Below are 26,274 nucleotides of genomic sequence, written 5' to 3' on the forward strand. Positions count from 1 at the left end.
TTGATCTTTCCATCCGTATCTATTTCAGACACATGCTTTTCTTTATCAAGGCACAACATGTTTCACAAGTTACTAACTTATTTACCTCTTATCATCTTTTATTTTTACTTATCTCATTTGTTTTTGTGACTTCTATAAATAGAATTTTATATTGTCAATAAATACCATAAATGTGCATTACAGATTTTTTTTTGGTGGCAAGAGTGGTGGTAGAGGTGATGTATCATGTTTATTCTAATTCCCAAAGAACTAGCTACAGAAATAATTAATAAAGAAAAGGGTGCTTTCCATAAGTTCTTATAGATCATCAGTTAAGAAATGGGACCCAGAGAGGAAAGTACCATGACCCCTCTTTTTAAACATTTCTTTTCAGACCCCTCCTTGTCCTATATTGGCAAATTATACTCTTATTCTTACCCAACCCACATATCTTACCTCATCTTTCGGGAGCATATTTTGATTTTTTTTTTTTTCAACGTTTTTTATTTATTTTTGGGACAGAGAGAGACAGAGCATGAACGGGGGAGGGGCAGAGAGAGAGGGAGACACAGAATCGGAAACAGGCTCCAGGCTCCGAGCCATCAGCCCAGAGCCTGACGCGGGGCTCGAACTCACGGACCGTGAGATCGTGACCTGGCTGAAGTCGGACGCTTAACCGACTGCGCCACCCAGGCGCCCCGGGGGAGCATATTTTGGATCTGAACTCTGGCCAGACTTGTAGACCTAGTCACCAGGAACTTAGGATGTAAAATGAAGGGTGAGGAGAGCTAGTGGTTGTTAAATGGCTATAACTTGTCAGTCACAATCTGGTAATGTTGCCTTGTTAAATCTTCACAACTAGTTAGGAATGGACATTTTTTCCATTTGTAGGTTTAAAAACTTTATAAATTTACTTGCTTGAGGTCACATAATCACAAAGAAATTTAGCAAATTTTATTTGTCATTTTTAACTTTAATTTTTTTTTTTAACATTCAGCCAATTTTAAAGCTAGAAGTCACTGATACCAAATGCTATGCTCTTTCTGTTTTCTTTTTCCAGATTTCTTGTCTATTTCGCCAAGGGTCTATGTTGAAGCCCCTGGCTTTAAAACTGTTTTTAACAGAAAGTAACCGTTACTCAGACCTCCTTTACATTAAATTAAATTAAAGTGGACCACTGTGTGTGCCATTTCTTCAGTTTCCCCCTTCCACTCTGCTAAAATAGATGGTAATTAAATATGTACCCTCCCGATAAATTATTTAGTGTTCTTTTTTTCCCTCCAAGGAAACATTAAAACTGATTCCAATTGAAGTTTTTCTAAAGATGATACAAATACAGGAATTTAATACAAAAAATCATATATATATATATATATATATACATACATATGTATGTATATACACATATATATGTATGTATATATATATACACACATATATACATACATATATGTGTGTGTGTGTGTATATATATATATATATATATATATATATTCCTCTTTAAGGAGACCATTATCACCTTTCTGTCAACATACCATGCAGTCTGCAATTTACTATATCTTACAAAAACTAACCTGGACACAACGTCTTATCCTTTATAAGAACACACCTGAACAAAAATAACAAAGCAAAATATCAAACCCTAAGCCCACCCAAAACCAAAAGCAATGAGTGTGAGCCTAGAAGTTCCAAATTCACTTGTTCTCATTGAGATCTACACAACAAGAATCAGAAGATCCACCCCATCCGTCTCCCATGGCTGCTGTGAGATTCGGAAGAGATCATGTGAGTGAAGGTAATTTATAAAGTGTAGATTACCACAGAGAAATAGAGTACATTTCCTATAAGCACACTCACTGCAACTCTTTCACTTCTAGGTAGATCCCACAGGTGACTAGTTACCATCACAATGTTTTGTGCCCTGGGTCTTGGAATGTAGAAACGTTGTTTCCACTCTAATTGCATTTGATCAATGCCATCGGACCTCCATTCCAGGCAAGCATGAGTCTCCTCTTGAAAAATATGTCTATCATACTGTTAAATACCAGTCATTCTACAGATGTCCATTTTTTTTTTCCTTCAGAAAAAAATAACTCCTCTTAAAGTCACAAATTAAAAAAAAAAATTGAAATGTTGATTTGGGTCAGTAACGATCTTTGTGAACACTACATTCTCACCTATTAAGTAACGAATGCATATAATGTGTATCTTCTTTGTGCCAATTTCTGAACATGAAGAAGAAAGAGACATACACCTCTGTAGAGCTCTTTGTCTAGTTAAGGCATGTGCTATTATTACCCATTGGAGCTGAACCATACCAACCCAGGAAGGGTCAGGGAACGAAAGCCCTTTGTAAACTGAAATGCTTAACCCAGCCATTATGAGTTCACTGACAGAAAGTTCCAAATTCCCAAATCCTTAAAAATCAAATAAAAAGTTTTTAAATGTCACATACCATTCATCATTCACCCTTGTACCCCAAAGCGGGAGATCCTTACACTCACTCATTCAGCAATCATGCACGGAATACCTGCCACGTCCTAGTCTCTGATCTAAGAGCTGGGAATAAAACGAAGCGCAGGTTACCTTCTTTTGTTTTTAGAAAGGTCATAGTTTCACTCTTTCGAGAAAAAGGAACTAGCAATGAGATAATGCATGAGAATGTCTGCTTTTCAAAAAGTGTAAATTTCTATATAAATAGAAGGTACTGTTATGATTAAATAATTGAGTTACGCAGAAGTTTTCACCCTTAGAATTGGTTATAATCAGATTAGCAGAAAATATGTTTGTGGAGGGAAAGGAAACCCAGACATTACAATAGCATTTATTGAAATATCTGCTATCCTTTTGTTTAGCCTTAGATCTTAGTTAAGATTAAAAAGCCTTTGAAAATTATCCAAAATACTTAAATGTTGAGAGCAGGGAGACTCAGGCTAAATTGATAAGCCTGGTCAGATTAATTACTATAAAAGTAAACCCAGAAATCAATCATTTTGTGAAAAATAAATAAACCTCATTTTTAAAAGTTTTATTGGCCGACTCAGCTACAAACCACTTTAGTTCTAAAGGTGTTTACTGACAAATTACTTTCTTACCTAACTTTAAGCTTTTAAAAAGTGAAAAGACTCTATTATACTGCCATTCAGTGTGATTTAGTGATCTGTGTTTCCTACTATAAGTAATCAACATCTCTTTTTGGCTTGTTTGCTTTCCTTTCGGGGTGAATTTAAATTCAAACTATGCATCTCTTTTTTATTATTCCATATGTGTTCACAGAAATCAGCTACAGAGGCACTTGCTATCCAGATGCATGGAGAATGCGTACTGAGTGCTCCCGGCCTTCCTAAACACTGCTTAGGTGCAACATTTAATTCTGCCTGTGGGGGAAAATGAACTTTTGGTTATTTCCTGATGCCTCATCATTGTCACTGTTAACCTGTCACATCAGATGGATACCTCCCATGGCTGCATAATCTTGGAGAATATAAGTTCCTTCCCACATTCCATCACTCGGAACGACTTCTCGCAATAGCGTCAGGGTACTAAAAAGCCTAAAGTGCCCGTCATCAAGTGGGCTAATACCCTGCCTAACAATGACATTGAAACAGTCTCTGAGAAAGCATCCTGTGAGTGGTGGTCTCAATTCCCAACGCAGCCATCTTGCTGGTCTCCCTGGAATGCGGCTCTGTGGAAACACTAACGGTGCTGCTACAGATAAACTGTCATCGTTTGCTTCAAACTCAATTCCTCCTGGATGTTCTCCTGCTTTCAGACATGGCGACAGGCGTTCTCAGGGACAGTCGGCTCGGCCTCCCTCAATCTACTGAGCACTTCTGTGTATTGTTTCCTCCACCTCCCGTGTATGTGCTACTGCATTTTCCTAGCTGCCACTTTGTAACGCATGTCTTCTAGATAGCTATTTAGAACCTGAAACTGCAGTGTGGTAGTAAGTGTAAATTAATAAATGCAGTTTGGGACAAGGCTAGCCCGTCCTTCGAGCACTGCTCATGAGGGCAGGAAGTTAGGTGTGGACACAGAGGTCAGAGCACAAAAGCAAGGTGGATCACACCTGAGAAAAATAAGTATACAGTGCACACAACAAGACAGTACATGGTGTCTTTCCATAATTTCACAGCTTATTCAAGTACTTGACTTAAGATGTTAAAGATCTCTGATAAAACATTTAAACCAATCTACTGAATGTGTGCAGCCAATAAAAGCCTTTCTATACACGAAGTCTGGACATTCTAGCAAGAACAAACTCAGTATGTATATATCTGGTTTGGATGCTCACTAGAGAGGGAGATGGGATGGTTGTGGCAGCCTTGAGAGGTAAACAGGCATCTGGTGATTTCGCAATAAGGGGGGAAGAGAGTTGAAGGATATAGAATATGAAAATTATATGAAAGATTACAAGAAGAAAATGAAAAGAGATTCTTTTAGCCAAATTAAAATAAAAATGTCCATTTATGTCAATATGTCAATAAGCATAAGGTTTTGTTTCCAAATTTCTCCACAGGTCTTGATTCATGGTTCCTTACTGTGAATTTTATTTACAGATCTCATGATCAGTAAACAGACAAGGATGGGACCAGGGTGGGAGCTGAGCAAATTGTAGAAGCAAAAGCAGGTGAAAATAATAGGTAACATTTGGCAAGCCTGAGTAACAACAAAAAGCAGGAACTAATTTCAACCTGGGGAAGGTCTGTTAAAATCTTCCTCCAAAATTTCAGAGTAAGATGAATGAGTGGAATAGTGGCCAGTGGCTTTACTGCAGATTAGGTAGTTTGGACTAAATGTGATAAAGAGAAGTATGTTCCGCGGCCATATGGTACACAAACTATGTTATGGAAATAATTTTGTTTGGATCCAACTACTTATCAGGGGAAATAGTCATGTTAACATTTATAACACTCTAATACTATCATACTGAAATCAAGATGCTTATGAATTTCCTTGCGACTGTTCCTCCTTATTGCCACACAAAGGTGTGCGGGAATATTCATTGTGTCAGAGTCAACGAATCTGTAAATTGCTTTGCTTCTTAGTGCATGAACTACAAGATTCCATACACTTTTGTATTTTGTTAAAGACAGTGAAATGTTTGCAATTAGTTTTCTGATATCTGTGACATGGATAGAGTTAAAAAGACAGAAAAATACCCTGGAATCAAGATAGTCTAGTAGGATTCCATTGCTTAAATATATTTTTGTGCTTTCATATTTCAGAAAGGACTGTCACCCAAGGAAGCCCTTTACACAGACAAACAATAGGGTCAAGGTGAAAACAATAGCAACTCTCAACTGAACTCAGGAAGGTAGGTTAATTTTTGCACAACTGTATGGTATATTGGTATTTCAATGAAAGAATTGCTGAGTTTGGACTTTCTCAACTGAATTCTGTAGTTCAATTGCCATGATCAATTTCTCAGAACAAGAAAAAAAAAACATCTTTATAGACGTTTAATGCAGATTGATGCATGGAACACAGAAATAGATCTTCACAGAATTTCTCATCCTCCTTGAGCTTCCATAACCAAGAAGAGAGCATCTCCAGTGGTAAAAACAAAATAAAATGCAAATTCATCATGGGAATAGTAGTTTTATATACAAATCAAACTGATTTTAAGTAAGAAGAACATCTGTGCAAACAAGGTTGGAAAAGGTAATTTCAAGGCTACAAAGGAAGAGAAATATGTTGATTGGATTTTAAAACAGAAATGTTAAATGTGTTAAATACACCTACTGTAATGTGAGGTGTATGGTGTAATTTAATACATTTATTTAATGATTCTTTTTCCTGAGAGAGAGAAAGCATATATAAGCAGGGGAGAGGGGGCAGAGAGAGAGAGAGAGAGAGAGAGAGAGAGAGAGAATCTTAAGCAGACTCCATGCTCAGCACAGAGCCCAATGCGAGGCTCAATCCTTTACCCTGGAATCATGACCTGAGCTGAAATCAAGAGTCAGATGCTCAACCAACTGAGCCACCCAGGTGCCCCCAGTTTATTTAATAACAATTTGCAGTAAGCCTAACTAGAAGAAACATCTATTTTTTTCTTACTTTTTCAATATTAATGTTAAGGAATATTTGACAAGTGAGGAAATAAAAAGCACATTTTTTCAATTCAGACATTTATTTGAGAGCCCACCATGTGGCAAACACTGTACTAAAAGACGGATTTTACTGTTTGACTCCTGTCCTACTAGAAGTTATAATAAAGAAACATATAAGTAACTTACTGTACTAGAGGGAAAGAAGAAGCCTTGAGTTCACTCAGAACACAGTCCAGGGATACCCAGTGCAAATGTAAAGACAAAATTGGAGGCAGTAGAGGTTCCAAGCCAACTGACACTGATGTTTAATGAATATTCAGCAAAGAAACCAATGAAGGCCGTAAAGAAGGAATGGCCAAGGAAGTAGGAAGACAGAAGAGAATGGTATCACAGAAAGTAAGAGTAGGTTAAGATTCAAAAAAGATGGAGTATGCCAACATATTCTATAGCACCATGTGCCAACAAAGGCCAAATAAGTAAGGAAAGAAGATCATAGCTGAAGATTAGACATCAGTAGTCACTGCTGGCTGTAAAAGAAAAGTCTCAATGGAGTGAGTACTGGTGGACAAGGTTAGATTGCTCGCTATTGGAGAGTGGATGGTAAGTGAGAAACTGGAGACTTAAATTTGGGTGGTAATGAGATTGGTCAATAGCTGTATAAGAAAAGGGATTTGGGCATGTTGGTATAATGTGGGGACCAACCAGAGAGAGGAAAAATATAAAATACAAAAAAGAGAGAAAGATTAATCCTCACAGATGCAGGAGGGGATAATATGCAATGTCCACCTGGAAGGGTCGGCAAAGGCATGGGAGCAGGGACTGCCCTTTCACTTAGATGGGAGGAAGAGATAAGGGGCAGAGGGCAGATGAAATATATCTGCTGAGAACAGGGAAAAAGATGTTTTCCCAAATTCGAAATTTAACACATCAAACAAACATGCACCTTACTACAACACAACAAATTCCGGACACTTCATTTTTATTCTTTTCTGCACACTTAATTTTTTGCCTGATTGAATAACGAACCATGACATCAGCTGACCTGTACCTTGTATCTGATCTTTGAAATGTTAGCCTTTTTCCAAATGGCTTGTAGCTTTTCCTGTTTGTTCTCAGACTCATATGTTCAAACATAAAAATAGCACAATAGTCCTGTCATGGTGAAAATAAAGACCTGCATTAAATTTTACCTCTTTAGTATAAAAACTGGTGCCATGCTAAATCTTCTGGGACTGTGTAAACTGGATATACATTTTACCTGACAGCCCCCAATCTATCTGCCTATTCCTGGAGCACCTCTGCCTATAAGTTTTATTCCTAGCAATTTTTCTGCTGAAAATGATCAAATGAGAGCCCATTAATTATCTAAAATAAATAAATCAGTATAATTCAACACATAATTTGAAATACATTCATATTTAATGCATGCCAATAACATAGCACAACATAGTCATTGTAGACTAATGAAAATCAAATGAATTTTCATTAGTATTTACTAATTATAATTTTTAATATAAACGTGTGACATTTTTCATTAGTAGAGAAGCTTATGCAACAAAGAACACTTTAAAAAGGAAAAATAGTAAATTTATTACAAAATGAAGTGAACATATCTTCCAGCAAGTCTCTAATAATCTCTCCTAGAGTTAAGTAATGTTCTCCATGAGAAATTTCAAGGTGATGAAGGAAGGCGTTCTTGTTAATACGTACTTCTTACACTTAATTTTTTTTTTTTTGGCAGCATAACTTTTATGTATAAAGTTCAACAAACCATGCTGAATCATGGAGATGGTTCAACAAGTCATAGACCAACAAATAGGCAAACTCTATTTAGAAAACTGATTAAAACCTCTTCCAAATGCATCTAAGAAAAATCAGGTCTCACTTCTCAGAGTTGCTTTCACTCTCTCCAGGGCAACGGAGTTCTCTAAAAACATACAACAAAAACCAAAAGGAACATGTATCTCAATATTTCAATGAATATATTAATTAATAGTTTTTCTTTTAAAGTATGTGACCTTGAAAAAGTAAATTATTTGTATCTAAATCCTCAATATGTACAGGGAGGAATTGAATGGGTCCCTTCATGGACACTTCCATTCTGCAATTAAATGGACCTTTAGTGCGTAAAATATTTGCAATTCATGTTAAGTGGCTTTCATAAAGTGCAAGACACTTGAACAACTATAAAGGAGGAATCCTGAGCAATGTGCCATCTACTTGTGTCCCCTGTGACCTGCCCTTAGCTGTTTTTATCTGGTTACCAATAGACACAGGGTGTTACACAAATCTTTGGGTTTGAATTCTTTTAAATGATTTTTTTAAGTTTATTTATTTATTTATTTTGAGAGAGAGAGAGAGATGTGGGAGGGGCAGTGAGAGAAGGAGAGAGAGAGAATCCCAAGCAGACTCCACACCATCAGTGAAGAGCCAGCTGTGGGGCTCAAATTCATTAACTGTGAGATCATGACCTGAGCCAAAAGCAAGAGTTGGTCGCTTACCTGACTGAGACACCAAGGCGCCCCTAGGTTTGAATCATTTTTGTAGAGTTGCCAGTGTTCTCAGAGTAACAAAACTGTTAGCTGAATGAGATCATCTAGCTAGCTCTACAAAGGCTTATGTAATAGGGAGCCTGGTCAGTCAGGTAGAAAGGGAAATGGAGGAAATGAGGTTGGAGAAGTAAATAAGATGCAAATTACCCATGTGTGTGGACTCCAATTTCAGGGGAAATAGTAATCTAATCAGTTGTGTGAATTTTTAGGAAGGCTAACTCTATTTCCAATTCAATATACACAGTGAGCAAATAAATTGACTTTCTTTCCTTCCAAAATCTCACTAAATGATACTGCAAGTGTAAACAAAAAGTAATGAAATCATAACAACACTAAAAATAAGAAAATAATATAATGGTAGAAGGGAAATTTAATTAATTTTTGATGGGCAGAGAGCAAATGAGATCATATTTATAGAAAAACTAGGGTGGTAATGGTGGATATTATCAAGTTCATGAAAGAGCAGTTCACAGAATAGCTAGGCCTGCTGGTCTCCTTGCTCCCAACTAAATCCTTGGAAAACTGATTTTAAAGCAGAGTTAAATAATAGCCTTGGGGAAGCCCCTGATGGAATATTTGGTCTGATTTAAAGAAACCCGCTTTAATTTGTCTTGAATCTTTACCACAAACCCAATAGGAAAACATCAGAAGTACCACCACCCAAAGAGTAATATTTAAATATTCCATTTCCACATAAAAATCCGGTTTAATTTGGCATTTGTGAAGTAATATGAATATGGGTAATCTCTGACCATGCCTTCTAAAGGGAAAATTCCCTGCTATGAGACCCATCTATTTGTACCAATCCCAGAGTGTGCTCTCCCATGGAAGGGGAAAAAAACAAAAATGAAAACAAAAACAAAAAACTTCTGAGTTTAAGAGAAAAGAAAAATAAAGAAGGAAGGGAATAAAGAAAAGTAGTAATAATAATAATAACACTTTATATACTGGCTACTTAAACTAATTCAAAGATTTTGGATAAGATGAACTGTTAATCATGGGTACTCTACTATTTGAGAAAAAAAATAACAAGGAAAAGAAGACTCACTGAACAAAGAGAACAGCTCACACCAGAAGAAATAAAAATAATATAAGAAACTGAATAAACGTTAGAACTCAATTCCTCTGAGTATCTTTAGAGGTATATAATAGAATATTACTCTCATGCAATAAAAATAACCTAATAGAAGACATCACATGAATTAGATACAACGAAAATGTTTTCAGAAATTAGTCAAACAGTTTTAAAATAAAAATAAATGACTAGTAAACCAAGTTGAATACCAAGTTAATAATTTCAAAAAGGACCAAAATAAGCAATTGCTAATACAAATCAAAATGATAAAGAGATGGAATATGACTAAAATATGCAGAGACATTTAGAGTAAAGTCAGAAAATCCAAAACATATTAATAGGAGGTATTAAGTGAGAAAACAGGAAAAGTGGGAAGAGAAATGATTATGGTAATATTAGAAGAAATAAATCCTACACAAAAGGCATAGGTATATAGGCTGATAAAAATCACTATGCCAAGCATGGTGAGCAGAAAGAATACATGCCTTGATGATACATCTTGATGATAGCTGAGAACTCCGAACGCAATGCAAAAATCCAAAAAGCTTCCAGAGAATCAAAATGAGATTGACACCAAGCTTTTCACTGGTGATTGAGATGGCAAGATGACAATGAAACAAAATATTAAAATTCTAAGAGAGAAGTTTCTAAACCTAGAATTCTATTCCCAACTGTGGCAAGTACACCATATGAGTCTTTTTAGATTCTTTAGAACCATTTGTAGCCATCATGGCTGTCACAGACAATATGGGAACCCACAGTTATCTAAGCCAGACAGATCAGGTAGGCCTGCCTAGAGTTTTAGCCTGCCCATCATTCTCAGACTTGAATAAAGGCAAAACGTCTGCTTTCCTCAGCAGCTGCCTAAGGAACTATGCAATAGAACCCAGAAGTATAAGTGAATGATCCTCCCTGAGGGCAAATTTTGACTAATTGGAGAAAGGAGACAGGAGAAAGAGCCTGAAGATAACACTGTCCTCCTTCTTTCTTCCAGTGATCTGTTTTGGGTCATAGTTTGATGCACATGCAAAGCTTTTGCTGCTAGTTATGATGCATATAGATTTGCTTTTCATTCCTCCTTACTTCATTCTTGCTGCCTGGGATGCATTTGCACTTAAGTCTTGCCTCAGGCTCTGTTTTCTAGGACACATACCTGTTAATCTAGTGTGACATCACAAAATTGTATACAAGAAAGTACCCAGAGTTTTGTTTCGCGTTTTCTTTTTTTAGAGAATGCTCATGAGAAAGAACTATGCCAAAATACCAATAGAAACAACAAAAATCAAAGAAAAAAATAATCTATATTCAGGAAACAATAAAAATAATTCTGAAATGCCAAAGAAAAAAATACCAGTGAATTAACTCCACTATTTACATAAAATGCATTTGATATCAATTACAGCAGGAAGTAGAGGAGTCCATGAAAAATGTCTTCAAGAAGAAAATATGTTTAGTTATACAAACAGTATAATTAATATTCTGGAAGATTTTAGTAAGAAGAAAAACGGTTTAAACTTGAAGATTAACAAAAATCTGTACACGAGTACAGCTTTATGCAACACAAAAACGACATTGTTTTGAGTAATGGGTGGGGTAGACTTAAAAAATATATGTTAGAACCTGATGTCTAAAAACATTCTTTTTAAGTAGCACGATTTTGGGTTCATGGGATTACATTTACTTCACTTTGTGCAAAATATTACTTGAGGTAGTGTATGCGATAATACATCACATGCTGTTTACTATCCATTATTTTAGAAGGACCCAAGAGAAAAAGCATAAAATAAGGGATGACAGTCATAGAAAAGAAATCAAATATGGAGAGCTCTGAGAATGTTAAGAAAAAAATGGTATACCAACGAAGGTGAGAAAAATATAAGGAAAAACGGAGGTAAAAGTGCAGGCATGCCAATTTCCATCTGACTCACAGCAGGGACTTTAACCAGAGACTCACAAGTTAAAGTAACTAAAACATAATGAATCAATAAATTAAAGAATAAGCATCTTATTTTCATGTTTAAAGACAATACAATGAAGAACCGAAAATAATAATACAACAGAAAAATTAGGAGTGGAATGTGAGAAAAGAAATTAAGTAGTATGATTTTGCTAACTTTTTCATTTATAAAAGTAGAAAACTAATATTTATAGCTTAAAATGATAAATCAGTAAGCAGGTATATACATTTTTTGTTAACATTTATGGTGATTATCAGAAGAAGACTAAAATTGAAATTGCCATAGTCACTTTCCTAATTTAGGTGACTTTTCTTTTAATGAAATAAAAAGAAAAGTTAACTCTCTTGGTCATGTGGAAAATGGACTTGAAGAAAAGATTCAAAGATAAGAGATGAGGTGGGGCACCTGGGTGGCTCAGTCGGTTGAGCATCAGACTTCAGCTCAGGTCATGATCTCGTTTGTGGGTTCGAGCCCCGCATCGGGGTCTGTGCTAACACTCAGAACCTTGAGCCTGTTTCAGATTCTGTGTCTCCTCCTCTCTCTGCCCGCGCCCCCCACCCCCCGCGCCATGCTCATGCTCTGTCTATCTCTGTCTCTCAATAATAAATAAACATTAAAAAAAAGTTAAAAAAAAAGATAAGAGATGAAGTATAATGTTATTTCAGTAGTTAAGGTAAGAGATGCTAAATGCTAAAAAAGGAAGTAGCAGTTATTATCAAAAAATAAGAAATGTATTTCATATTAAAAGATGACACACTTAATCTGAAGCTGGGAATACAAATGAAGCATCTAAGGATACTTCTCACTTAAAGGTCTCTAGTGCCATCATTTTTGATAAATAAAAGGATTAAAAAAGAAGAGCATATATCGATGTGTTGAGGGTAATTATAAGAGTAGGAGGATGGAAAGAGCTTAGTTTTTATCTTAGTAAGTTTTGTCATTTAGAGCTTGAAGTGTCTAGGAGTATTTCAGTGAAAAAGCCATAGGATTTATGAGTCTGGAGACCAGATCTTATTTTAAGATATACATTTGATGCTTACAGAATATTGGTGGAAGTTAAAAGCCATACTAATGAAGATCACTTTTAGTGAAGATATGATGTAGTCAGGACAGTCAAGTACAGAATCCTGAGAGACACTGACTTGGAACATATAGGCATTAAAAGAGGATTCTAAGGGCACATAAACTTTGAAGTAGTAATCATAGAACAAAACATGGGGTCAGAAATGACTGGCTTCAACACTTACAGCAAGGAAAGATCTTTGAGAAAGAGTAGTTAAAGTCACAGGGAGTTAACTAAGAGAAAGAGTAGAAAATATCCACTGGCTTTGGCTTGTTACTGATGACTTTAGCATGAGGAGTGCCACTGGAATGACCAGATATTCCTGAGTGCAAGACAAATGTGTGCTGAGGTAGTAAATGGGAAGTACTCAGAGAGCTTCATTTTAAAAATCAGAAATTAATAGAAATAATAGAAATAATAGAAATGCTTATCTATTAATACACTGAGGGAAAAGGAACTAATACTGACTTGAGAAAAAGGAATTGAAATTACACAAGTGAAAATATGATAAAACAAGGCCTATAAGAGACCAGAAAGATGACATTTAGCCCACATCTAAGCATCACCCTTTGGCTCCCACATCTAAGAATCACCTGTGACTTCTTTTTCTCTGAGACTCCTAAGAAAAAAGTATGGATATTATTGAGTGGGTAATACTTTATCGTTTTTTAATTTTATATATCTCCAACCGCCTAAATTTTCTTAACACTGCTGAAGATAAGAACAAGTGCTAAGCCATAGGGAAGAAGTAAGGGATAGAAATTATTGGAATAATTTGGTGATGGAGAAATGATAAATGTTTGGAATAGTTTCTCTGGGGAATGAGAGATGAAACTGCCCAGTGTGAGGTCTAAAGAGCTCAGAGTTAATGAGGACCCTGCTGGGATCATGGATTCCATATTGCTAGTGACAGCTTGACAGATAATGAAATTTCATGACATAACATTGTGTAGTCCAGCTGCAGGGGTGGGGAAGGTGGATGGTTAAATTGTTCTAGACCCTGACTTGAAGGCTTACTCCAGTGTGGTAAGCAATCAAGGAGGCAAAGGAGTTAAGGATACTGGCAGGAAAGAGGTTATGTGAATGCATTGTATGTTTTAGTTTGAAGATGGATGATAGCCAAGCGAGAAATGATAGATTGAGAGGGAAAAACAAATAAACAGAGTTGAAGGACTGAAGAGCTTCTTTAAGCAGAAGAGGGGCTGTGGTAATAAGGAATTGAAGGCTAAAAAATTCTGGTGAAAGCATGGAATATATGGCATTTAATATTTCAGATGAAGAGTATTTCCAGATGATGATAATGTTGAGGAAATTGTCAACAGGAGTGGGTAATAGAAGTTCAGTGGAGATTAATTGAGTTAGAATTTGAAAGTGAAAGATTTTGAGATGGCTGTGTTGGACGTGTTTTTTACCAAGATGTTGAAAGTTCCCAAGATTTAAATACACAATACGTATGCAACAAATCATCTCTTCAATATGATAAAAAGACTTTCAAGTATTAAATTGCACCAGATATTAAATGTTGTAGGAACACACATTAGTTGCTACAGATTAAATATTTGTGAACCTCCAACATTCATATGTTGAAAACCTAATGCCCAAGGTGGTGGTATGAGGAGATAGTGACTTTGGGAGATGATTAGCTCATGCATGTGGTGCCCTCATAAATGGGATTAGTGCCCTAATAAAAGAGGCCCCAGAGAGCCACCCTGAATGAGGTATTTTATTATAGCAGCCTGAACAGACTAAGATATTAGTCTTAATTATTCTAATAACAATTGAAATATATATATATATATGTATATATATGTATATATGTGTGTGTGTATATATATATATATATATATATATATATATATATATATATCAGAGAAAACCTCTATATATACCTTTTCGAACTAGAGTGGAAAGAACAACTATGTCTAGAATTTGTTTGGAGAAATGTACATTTTCCCTAAAATTATGTAGACTGGTATTTCCAAGACTACCCAAGTTTTCTACCTATTTTAAGTGTAGAAGGTGATTTTAATTACATTCCTAAGTCTACCTGAAATCAGTGGAATTTTATTCAAGTTGCATTGGCTATATTATAATTATATTGTATTTTTTCCATAAAATTGAAATATGTTTTGTTACTCTTTTCCGCTCAGAGATATTCTAGGAAGATTGAGAAATTATTGAAAAAAAAATTCAAAGGTTTTATAAACTAAACCGTTACTCTATGTGTATCCTTTTCCAGTATTTCACATTACATCCTTACATTTTACATCTTTTCTAATGCCGTTTAAAGCCATTTTTCATTCATCCATATGCTGATCATTAAAACGTGTGCTACATTCTAATAATCATCCCTTGAATTCTTCAAGTCAGAGGAATAGAATATTAAAATTAAAAGTTATATCACAGATGACAACATGTATTGCCATAAAAGTTTCAAGTATTTTTTTTATTCAAGCTTATAATTACTTGACTTTTACCATTTAAATGACAATTGAGAAACTGGAGTGGAAGATTAAAAATGATCTGATACATTTATACTGCTTAGACAACAAACAATTCATATCGTTCAGTAGAAAATTGCACCTGTCTTCTTAAGAGCAGACCAGGTTCATGAATTATTCAGATGATGGGCTTGACGCTGTCATTGGATGGTCAAAGCCTGCATTGAAGGTTTTCAGATAGAGCCATAGAGGGTAAGGGATCATATCCAATAAGGATACTATTATTAACAAAGTAACATTCACCCCTCAACTTCTTCTACTCCTTTGCTTCCACTCTGACACATCAATTCATCACACCTTCCTTTATCTGTTAGATTGTGAGAATTTTAGTCCCAAGGACAATTTTTCAAATGTTATCAGTGATCGAAAACAAGTGGTTATAATGAAAGTAGATTTGCAATCTTCAGCGTAGCATTTACAGCTCTGAATGCTATAATTATGAAGCCATCCATGTGTGTGCTTTCATAATATATTATGACAGAAGATTAAATTCTAAGTAAAGATTATTCCCCAGTACAGTAGTGTAAAATATGGCTTTTCTCCCTTTTTCTCTCCACAATATTCCAATTAGAGTTTGGCCAACCAGAAGCCAATGAGGACTTAAAGAAAATCTCCATGCTTGTTAGCACTTTCATGTTTCCTGATGTGTTTCTCCACAACGTTAGTCATTTATAAAAATGTCTACCATGGGGTAGATAGGAGGTATGGTAGTGAAGTAAGGGTCAACACTCCTAACATAAATTCATCAAGCACCCACAACATGAATGCTACTATAAAGGTGAAAAATTGTATTATTGGGTCCCTTATCCACCAGACATTTTAAAATGTGGCATTTTTTTTTTATCATTCCATTTCACATCTTTAATCTAGTAACAAGCATTGCCAAATGGAAAGTGCAGGAGGACTGCCTTAGGGTTGTTAGAGAACTGTCATTTCACAATGAGACATGGTGGGGAAAGTGGCTGGTGAGTAACTTCTTTCTCATTGAACTTTCATAAGCAATGATCACGTACACTGTCTTTTTAGTCACTCGTAGGTTTAAAAGGGGAATTCAAAGACAAACTTAATCATCAAACCATCTGGTATAGAGTGGATTAACTCCCAGACAGGTTTTGAAATTCCCATGCGCCCAAATGTTGGAAAACATTGTATTATTAATTTGTTTGGTGCTCCCCCGCCCCTTAAAACTTTTTGATGAAATGCTCTGGGGAAGAATGAGGAGCCAAACAGTTTAAAAGAGAGATAGGAAAAAAAAAAAAAAAAAAAAAAGAAAGAAAGAAAGAAAGAAACTACATACTTCACTGAATAATAGTTCCATGTGCTAGATTTTTGTAGCACAGATTTAGAATTTTCTTTTTAAAAGGAATCTCTTCCATACAATATTTTTTACCTTGAGAACTTCCCAATTTTCTTAAAGAGGATGTATGTACGATACCTGCCTGTCTGTGTATCTGTTCATTGTGTTCACTATCCCTTGCAGTAATCCGTATTTTAATTGCTTCCAAACTTTGTACTAATAAACAAATGAACCATGTGGTGGTAGCGTTGAAAGAAGTCCAAAACTGAAGAAAGAAAACTTCGGTTAGAATCTCATCTCCATAATTGGGAAAACCCACCTTTCCCTTTGCCCACCACAAACGCTCCCTTCCAGGCTCTCCAGAGCGCTCTGTCTTCTCTCTTCTCCCAGTTTTCCTCATAAGGTCACCACACGTGCAAACCCAGCATCCTGAGTGTCCCCGGGTGGGCTGTACCATCTGGTGTCATTAAGAACAAGGAAGGACTGTTCATCCGGGAGTGCAATCAGACACTTTATGTTGCTGCAGCTGTCATCCCAGCACTGTGGCTTCCTGCCATCATGGCTGCAGGGGCTAACTTTGGCTCTGGGAGGACTGGCGTCCCTGGAAGAACGCGGCACCTTGCAAACACAACCTCCTCCCCCTCCTTGCTCTGGACAGCTGGTTTCAACACTTGGCAGATGGATACAGATCACGATGAGGTGTAGGCAGTCGACGTTATTTCTCAGTTTGAGGGATTATGGTTCTTTAAATTTTGGAAACGTCACCAAAAGCTGTTTGATCTTCTTGTCCCTAATGAACTAAGTCACTGATGAATCACGGATTTTCTAAGGTTTGTTGAATGTGTGTTGGCCAGACCCATGTCAAAACTTCAGTTCTCCCCTGGATCCAGGATCCCCAGAGTCTGCTTAAGCTTTGGGGAAACCTGCTGTCCAAGGAGGGCCTAGAGATTTGGAAGAGTCCTAATCCCTTGGTTTGAGGACTTCCTCAACTATACAGAATAAAGAGGAAGGCACAGACATGGAAGTGGTGCTTAAGGAAAATAGACTTAAAATTCCCATCACCTGGGCAGCTGTGGACACAATCTTGGTTCCAAGAGTGCAGAGTGGAAACTTCCACAATGGATCATCTTTAGGCCAGATGATACAACGTTTAGAAGATAAGATAATTTCTTTGCCAAAATGATTTGTTAACAGCTATAACTTTTATAGAGCTTTTCGCTTGTTACTGATTAAGACTCCAGCCTAATCTCTGTGACCTCACTTTAAAAAAATAATATACAAGTGCTGGCTATCGCTACAGTCTTAGAATCCCTATGGAGTAATGGTACTTGTTCAAAGGCTCTCAGCTCCATGGGGCTCTCGCATAAGCTCTTCAAGTCCCCTCATTTCCGTACAAGAATACCGTATTATTCTAGACTCCCCAGGGATGATGTAACTGTATAGCCCTTCGGAGAAGCGGTGATTGCAAATGAAGCCACAGAGTCACATGACACAGACACTGCGTGTTAGATCAGTACACTGTCCCCATTCCAGAACTATAGATTACTGCTAAGAAGAACTAAGAAATACATATCTGAGCATCGCTCCCTGTTTATGTGTAATGCTGTTATATATTTTGTGAATATCAGTTGTTTTATTTGTTGCTTATAGCAGACAGGGATATGTAACTCGAATAATGTAAAAACTGTCAAATTGCTTTATGTATTAGATATATGTGGATCTTGTTAATTAGGTATAAAATAAGTAATCTTTCACTTCTGGAGTCAAATAATATTCATTTCATGGGATAGGGAAGACAGTTGATATTTCTTTTGTCTTTACTTTTTAGATTGTGAAGCAGTTAAGAAGAGGCTTGATATGTTCTATAAGGCTAATTTCTGGCTACATAATCTCAGGAAGCAGGATCATTTTCCTTCAGAGGACAGTTTAAGTAATTGGGAACAAATTTAACAATTTTTACACTAAAACTGGATCCTGAAAGAAAAAAAAATGGAAACGAAAACATTTTGGTAATCCTAATGTTTGTGACAAGTCCTGAGCCGCACCACATATGTTGTGGTTTTCTGGAAATGTTGGCTGTTGTGCAGGACAGCAGTTTTTATGTTTTTTGTTTTTTGTTTTTTGTCCAGTCGAAATGTTGGCTTTTCAACCAGAGTAAATTATGTTAACATGTAGGTACTCTTCATCCACAATGTCCAAAATGTACTTCCAGAGAATTTGAACCTTATAGCTTATACGTTCAAATTTCTGTCTGTGGCACAGTGAAAAAAAGTGTGATTATGGATGCAAATAACACTTGTATATAAACCCAGAGCACCCCCCCTTTTTTTTTGCACTCATTATCTGTACCTTTCATTTGAAACTCAAAAATGACTTTTCTCTGCTAGTCAAACTTCTAGATGGGTAGGTAGAATATCTCTAACCAGTAATTTTTTTGGAAAACAATATATTTTATTCTTCCAGTTTTCTATACAGTGGAGGATTTGGCAAGCAGATAATCCGATTATTTTAAATTAATTATTAAGGTATACATTGTTGGTTAAAGGAAGATTTGGTAAACGGAGATTGGTGTTCATTTGGATTCCCACACACTAACAAAAAATAATTCCAAATGTTAAACCAGTGGCAGTAGCCTAAGCAAGACAAACAAGTGAATAAAATTTAGAAGATGTCATTTTTAAAAATTATGAAGCTACAAGTGTCTCTCCGAGAACATAAGTACAGAAATGTGGTCCAGACACTTAGCAGGAATGGGATAATATCCTCAGGACAATAGGCAATCATTTTTTTTCTTTATTTTTCATTTCTTGATCTCTTTCTTATGTGCTTTATTTTCCTTTCTTCCCATAAAACAAATTCCTCTGCTTCTCATTCTCCATGACAAGCAGGAGATAATCACTCTACTGTTTTCAATTTACTTCTCCTTTCAAGAAGCCGACACAGAATAAACTGGAATACCTTAGCTCAACTTGAAATTCCCCTGATAAGGAAACTGGAAGCCCTGCTTGGATCAGAGATCTGAGCCTGGTGACTGAGTGGGAGGTGTATTCAAGGTACACCAGGGAACCTCTGCTTGAAGCGGCTAAAGGGAATTGAGCCACACTGCCCCCCCTCCTCAAATTCCCTTCACTTAAATGCCAAACACCCTTCCTTCCACCAGGTACAGTTCATTTCATTAGATGGAAAGGTGGCTATATCACACTCAACTTTATGTGAAGTCACTAATCTTAACTTGACTTTCTCAGTTTTCATCTAAATAGAATGGCAAGCAAACTCCAGTAGAGAACAGAAGCTAGCATTCTGGTCAATGGCTTCTCTCTTTTTTTAAAATCACATGGACCCACAGGAGGGGCGCCTGGGCCCTCAGTCAGTTAGGCATCAGACTCTTGATTTCACTTGAGGTCACGATCTCATGGTTTGTGGGATCAAGCCACATGTTGGACTCTATGCTGACAGCATGGAGCCTGCCTAGAATTCTCTCTCCCTTTCTCTTTGCCCCTCCCCTGCTAACACATGCTCGCTCTCTCTCTCTCTTCCCGTCAAAAATAAATAAATGGACATTAAAAAAAAACAACAACACATGGTCCCACAAATGAAACTCCTCAACATTAATCACTTCATGCAGCATATTTTTATTCATTTGTTTTATTTTATTTATTTATATAGTTATTTATTTATTTGTTTATTTACTTATTGGAGACAGAGAGCACAAGCAGAGGATAGGCAGAGAGAGATGGGGACAGAGGATCACTCTGTGCTGATAATAGCAAGCTCGATGAGGGGCTCAAACTTAAGGAACCATGAGCTCATGAGATCGCGACCTGAGCCGAAGTCGGACACTCAACCAATTGAGCCACCCAGGTGCCCCATCATGCATCATATTTTTAAAATCAAGATATCAGTCTCGTTTAAATTTAGCTTAGCTTAAATTAAGATGTATACTTTTCTTTTCACTTTAGTATCTATTGAATTATTGACAAAAAGGGCATTTAGAAATCCGCAATAGTATTTCCTATAGTAGTTACTATGTGTGAAATATAAACAATTTTCCCTTTCTAGCTCCATTATATTTTCGCTTATTCTCTTGTCAAATAATTCATTGCACCTCAAATATCCATGAGGCACAGTGTAGGGGACTCAGAGTTTAAAAATTGACAAAACAAAGACCACATCTACATGAAATTTACTTTGCAATGGAAGGTGATAACAATAAAAATAAAAACATGTAGAATTGATTGAACATGTTAGTTGGTGATAAGCATGGTGAAAAGGCAGAAAGCAGGATTTAGGGTAACAATGTGGGCAAGGTGCCCACACCTCAGAAACAGACTAAAGATGTTATAAGGATGTCAGGAACAGCTTCTCTGAAGAGGTGACCTCTGGGCACAGAACTGAGGGAAGCTGGAAGGCTCGAATAGTTCCTTGACACCCTCATGGGCAAAGGCCCTGGAACAGGACAGTTTCTGTTGTTGAGAGGAAGTGTGTGAGACCAGTGTGTGAGAGTCCAGTGAATGAAGGGAGAGAAGAGCTATCAAAAATGAGGGTTGAGAAGAAGGACAGGAAGGGGGCCAAGGTCAGCTTTTTGGTACATGGACAAGAAGCCATTAGACAATTTGGGGTGGAAAGGATACAATGTAACTACTGCTTGTAAAACAGCCTTTAGTGGGGCAAGATTGAATGATGGGTGACCAGCTAGGTCATTACACTATTTCAGGTTTGCAGGTTTGAGGTGCTAATGGCTTGGAGTAAGCTGGAAGGAGTGAAGGTTGCTAAACATTGTTATGTTCAGATAAAAAACAGATCTGATAAGTTTGTGTAGAGTGTGAGAGGAGGAGAGGACACAGGGATAGGACCAAGGAATTTAGCCTGAGCAACTAATAAAACAGAAATTTCTCACTGAGATGAAACAAACCGGGTAACAAGTGGGTTTGTAAAGTGGGAAGCATGTTGGATCACAAGTGGCACTTAGATTTGAAGCAAGTACATACACATCTACTAACTTGACATGAGAGTGAACTATCTACATTTGTAATGAAAATTTGTAGATAACACAATTCAGTACTATAAATAGTAATTAGTGTTGACAGCTATTAGAAAAATAAATTGGGATAACTTTTTTTTTTTAAATTAAGATTTAAAATGTTATCTGTAATGCCACTGCTTAAGAGGAAGGCTTATGAAGAATGAGGAAAGTAGTGGTTATATTACATCTAGGGACCTAAGAAAATATTAATTTTTAAAATTTTTTTTGTTTTATCTTCTAAACTCTACAAATATTATATTTTTCCTATTGGGGGCACGTTTATTTTAATGTTAACTTCTTATCGTTGAAGGCTTCTCCTTCAGAGTGAACCCAGCCTGTCTTTGCTGGTTCTTCCCAATGCCCCAGGCTTTAAATCCAAGTGGTTCTTGGGACCAGGGACAGATACCCACTTGTAAGAGCAGATGAAGACCCTGAGAGAGGCAGGAAGGTGTGATGGTGCATCTGGTGAACTGTAGGCAGCTAAAAGGTGTAGTTGCTACTCAGTTTTAGCCCATTATTGTCATTTAGAAAACGAGAGGACATATTATAGCCAGTCCTTCGACATTTAAAAGAGAAAAATAAACCTACCTATTTTAAGAAAGCATATAAAATATTTCAATATTTAAAGGTAAGCTGAATTTTTAAAACACCGTAAGATCTAAGCCAAACGTGATAAATTCAATTCCTAAACAGTTTGCAGCATCTGCTGTAAATTGGTGCCCCCACTCCCTCAGAATGTTGATTTTTCTGTGTTATTAGTGTCCACTGAACATTAGATTAAAAAAAAAACTTACAAATTAAACATATTCTCATTAATAGGTGGATGGTTTATCCCTAGAGGAGAAATTGCTCCTGTTATCCCAGGAAGATAATGAAAGGAAAGAAATACATAAACAAATAGTTAACCATTCATTGAACGATTTTATGTGTCAGGTACTACCATGCTGATCTTACCTACATTATCTCTTATAATCCTTAAAATTAATGAACCTAAAAATTAAATGGCTTTCCTAAAGATATATGGCTAGTAAGTAATAGGGCTGGGCATTGAGTACAATTAGTTTAATTTCAAGTCTCACATAGGTAACTACTATGCTGTATTGCCTCCAAGAGATTTAAGATATCTAGTTTCCATAGTTTTTTGGCCAAGTTATTTCATCTAACAAATAATCTATTTTGGACTTAACAACAACAATTTTATTATTAGAGTGTATGTTGTTTTTCTGATACTAATTTTCCCCAACTTTAGCACCTCCTAGTAATGTACATGTACTAAGGAGTTGGTCTGCTATAACCAGAGACTAATTTGGTGGGACGGTGAGTACCTTCCAAACTGGGAAGGGCTTGAAGAGGTTTCCAAACCAGCTGCTTGATTTGATTTGAGACTTCCAAGCAGCCATTTTAATTCAATATCACCTCAGAACGTATGATGTCATTAGAGTTAGGGTTTAACTTAATGGGCTTTTCTCCCCTGCTTCCTTTTTTTTTTTTTGTAGGTAATAAATCCTACGGAACAAATTCTTTGGCAGCTGATGTTGCTTGATTTTGTTTACAAGTAAGTAAGACTGTTTTCACTCAGCTTTTGAATTTTGACTTTTCTAGTCAAGTGAAATGTGGAACAAAAATGTGGAATTTTCCCTTAGGTAAGAATGTATTCTTCCACACAATTTTTATAGTTGTTTTGAAATGCATTATTATACAAAATTCTACATAACACATATATGTAGGCTTAAAGGAATTTTGAATAAGCATGGATAGGCACCCACAACCTGGCTTAAGCATTGGAGATTACTAGTACTTGGAATCCCCATGTGTGCTTAAACAATTACATCTTTCTCTTTCCCAACTACTGTACTCATTCCCTAATAGATAACCACTGTCCAGACCTTCATGTTAATCTCTCCCTTACTCTTTATAGATCTGTAGACTATGTAGTTCTAGATGATACTTCTGCTTTTTGATTGTTTACTTTTGCCAATTTTTTGAAATTTATACAATGGAATTATTTTTCATTCATTCACCTATGTCTTGCCATTTACTCATTATCAGCTTTGGAGATTAGACACGTTGATGTATGCAGTTGTACTTCATTTATCTTCATTGCTTTCTAATATTCCATTGTATGGACCTATATCCATTGTATTCTAGATGGACTATTGGGCGATTTCCATTATTTTGCAATTGTGAACAATGCTGTTAGGAACATAGATGCATATAAGTATGCATGTATATGAGTGTGTATATATCCAGAACACATGTGCAAGAATTTCACTAGTTTATAGAAATGGCAAAATTTCTAGGTAATGGCGTTCACAGAGTGCATGAACCACATGCTCTTGCTAGATATAGGTATGATTTATTTTGTTTTAGATTTTCACCAGTATTAGGTATTTGCCAGTTTAGTGGTTGTGAAATGATACCTTATTTTGGTAGAGTTTCATCTGGTTACTAATTAAGTTAAAGATAGTTTTAAAACTATCCATCAAAAGCCATTTCCAGGGTGCCTGGGTGACTCAGTCGGCTGAGCATCGAACTTCATCTCAGGTCATGATCTCACAGTTCCTGGGTTGGAGACCTGTTTTGGGCTCTGTGCTGACAGCTCGGAGCCTAGATCCTGCTCCATATTCTGTGTCGCCCTCTTTCTTTGCCCTTCCCCTGCTCACGCTCTCTCTTTCTCTCTCTGTCAAACATAAATATTACAAAAAAAAATAACGCATTTTCTTCTACCTAAATTACATGGTTTAGAATTTGCTTTAACAAACATTTCACACATTCAAGCATTTTCAAGCAAGAACGTGCTTACAAAAGCATTTCATTCTTTACTTATCTGAAAATTATTCTACTCTTGTTATTGAAAGATAATTTTATTGGGTATAGAATCCTGGGTTGAAATTATTTTCACTTAGTGTATTTCAGAAGAAATTTCACTGTTTCAATCTTCTTCTTTCATTATTTCCAAGTTACTACTAACCTGATGATGTTTCTCTGCGTGGTTTATTCTCATTTATGTATTTTTAAGATAGTTTTCACTTTATTGATGTTGTACATTTTCATTAATGTGCAATGTACAGTGTGCATTTTTTATTATTATACTGATAGATTTTTTGAATTTTTTTTGTTTTGAATTTGCTACTAAAAATTCCAAAAACTTCCTTGCCAATTACCTTAAATAGTCTCTTTGAAGTTCTATGATCCAATTTTAGAACTTTAATTATTCATATGTATTAATGTATAGGATGTATTAATCTATCCTTATGTTTCATAACCTTTATTTTATTAAAAAAAACACTTTATCTCTCTCTACTGCATTCTGCAGAATATTTTGCATATGTGTTCTCATTCACTGTGTAATCTATTGGTTAATGTGTTCATCATATTTTAATTGATACTATCATTTAAAAAATTAAATTTTTTATTTAGTTTTTTTTTTCAAATGAAACTGTTTGGTTCTTTTAATAGTATTTTGATCCCTGCTTATATTTTCAAGCTTTTAAATATTTCTTTAAAGTTCCTAAATTTCTTATTTATCTTTTATGTTTGCTAATGCCAGTTATCTGTGGTATTTAATAGTCTGAATCTGCTGTTTGCTGTTTCTACTGTTTTTCTCTAATGGAGATTTATTGTCTTGCATGTTTTATCCTCTTTAATTGTGTGTTGCTTGTTTTCCTTGGACTCTCTTGCATTGGTGTTGAATTTGTCTAGAGAAGGTGTGAATTTTTTTCCAAAATTACTTGATACACTGCCTACCCAGGACCATTTTAAATTAAAGTAGGCTTGAAATTGTTTATTTCATGGTTGGTAAGGATTCACAATGTACACCTGTAAGTTGACAAGCTTGTATATTCTCTTGGAGAGATATTTTCTCCCTCCACTTAGGACCAAGATCAGGATCTGCAGAAGGTTGAGGTAACCCTGTTACAAAATTTAAAAAGTCCTGGAATGGCTCTGAGACTAAATGCTTCCTTAAGAGAGGTGTCTTGCTTGCTTAGTCCCAACCCTGACCAAATCAATTCAGGAAAGTCACTCTAATGTCCCTTCAGTGTAGCACAGGTATGCCTGAGGCTTTATCTTCTGTTTTCTATGCCCCATGCAGCCACTAACACAAATATTCAAAATCTCCAGAGTCACCTACAACCCTCCAGATACAAGCCTGCTTTAAAAACTGCTTACTGTTCCAAAAAAAAAAATGCTTACTGTTCAAAGTTACTATTTTCACTTTACATTTTGCTCTGTTTCTAAAATATATTTTTAAATAATATTTTAACAAGCAGTTGTTTCATTTAAGATTGCCATTTAGGCTATCCAGTATGCCATAGTCCCAGAAATAAAAATCACATTTTCCTCTATAAAAGTAGTTGGATAACTATATTTTTGAAGTTATTCTTAAAATAAAACACTGACAAGAAATATTACCATACACTTATCATAGGATTGAAAAAAAAGTGAATTTTTTACATTCAAAGGAATTTACTGAACACTTGTCATTTTCCCACGGTTTAATAAACAAAATCATTGTCCATATGAATAAGACTTAATCTGTTTTTTAGAACATTCTTAAAAGTAACAAAGTGGTTATGAAACACAGGTCTGCTCTATGATTAATGAAAATGGTTCTTCCATTTACCCTTTCAGGAGGTTTAAATGCATTTAAAAATGAACTTGCAAACCAAAATGAATATTTACTTGGAAAAATATGTGAAAGCAGTTATGCATGAAGTTGGACTAATTCCAAGTGCCCTGAATTTTGGGGACATGTCTTTTGCATCCTTTGAT

The sequence above is a fragment of the Panthera onca genome, chromosome B2 (genome assembly GCF_046562875.1).
Source record: "Panthera onca isolate mPanOnc1 chromosome B2, mPanOnc1 haplotype 2, whole genome shotgun sequence".
Taxonomy (NCBI): Eukaryota; Metazoa; Chordata; class Mammalia; order Carnivora; family Felidae; genus Panthera; species Panthera onca.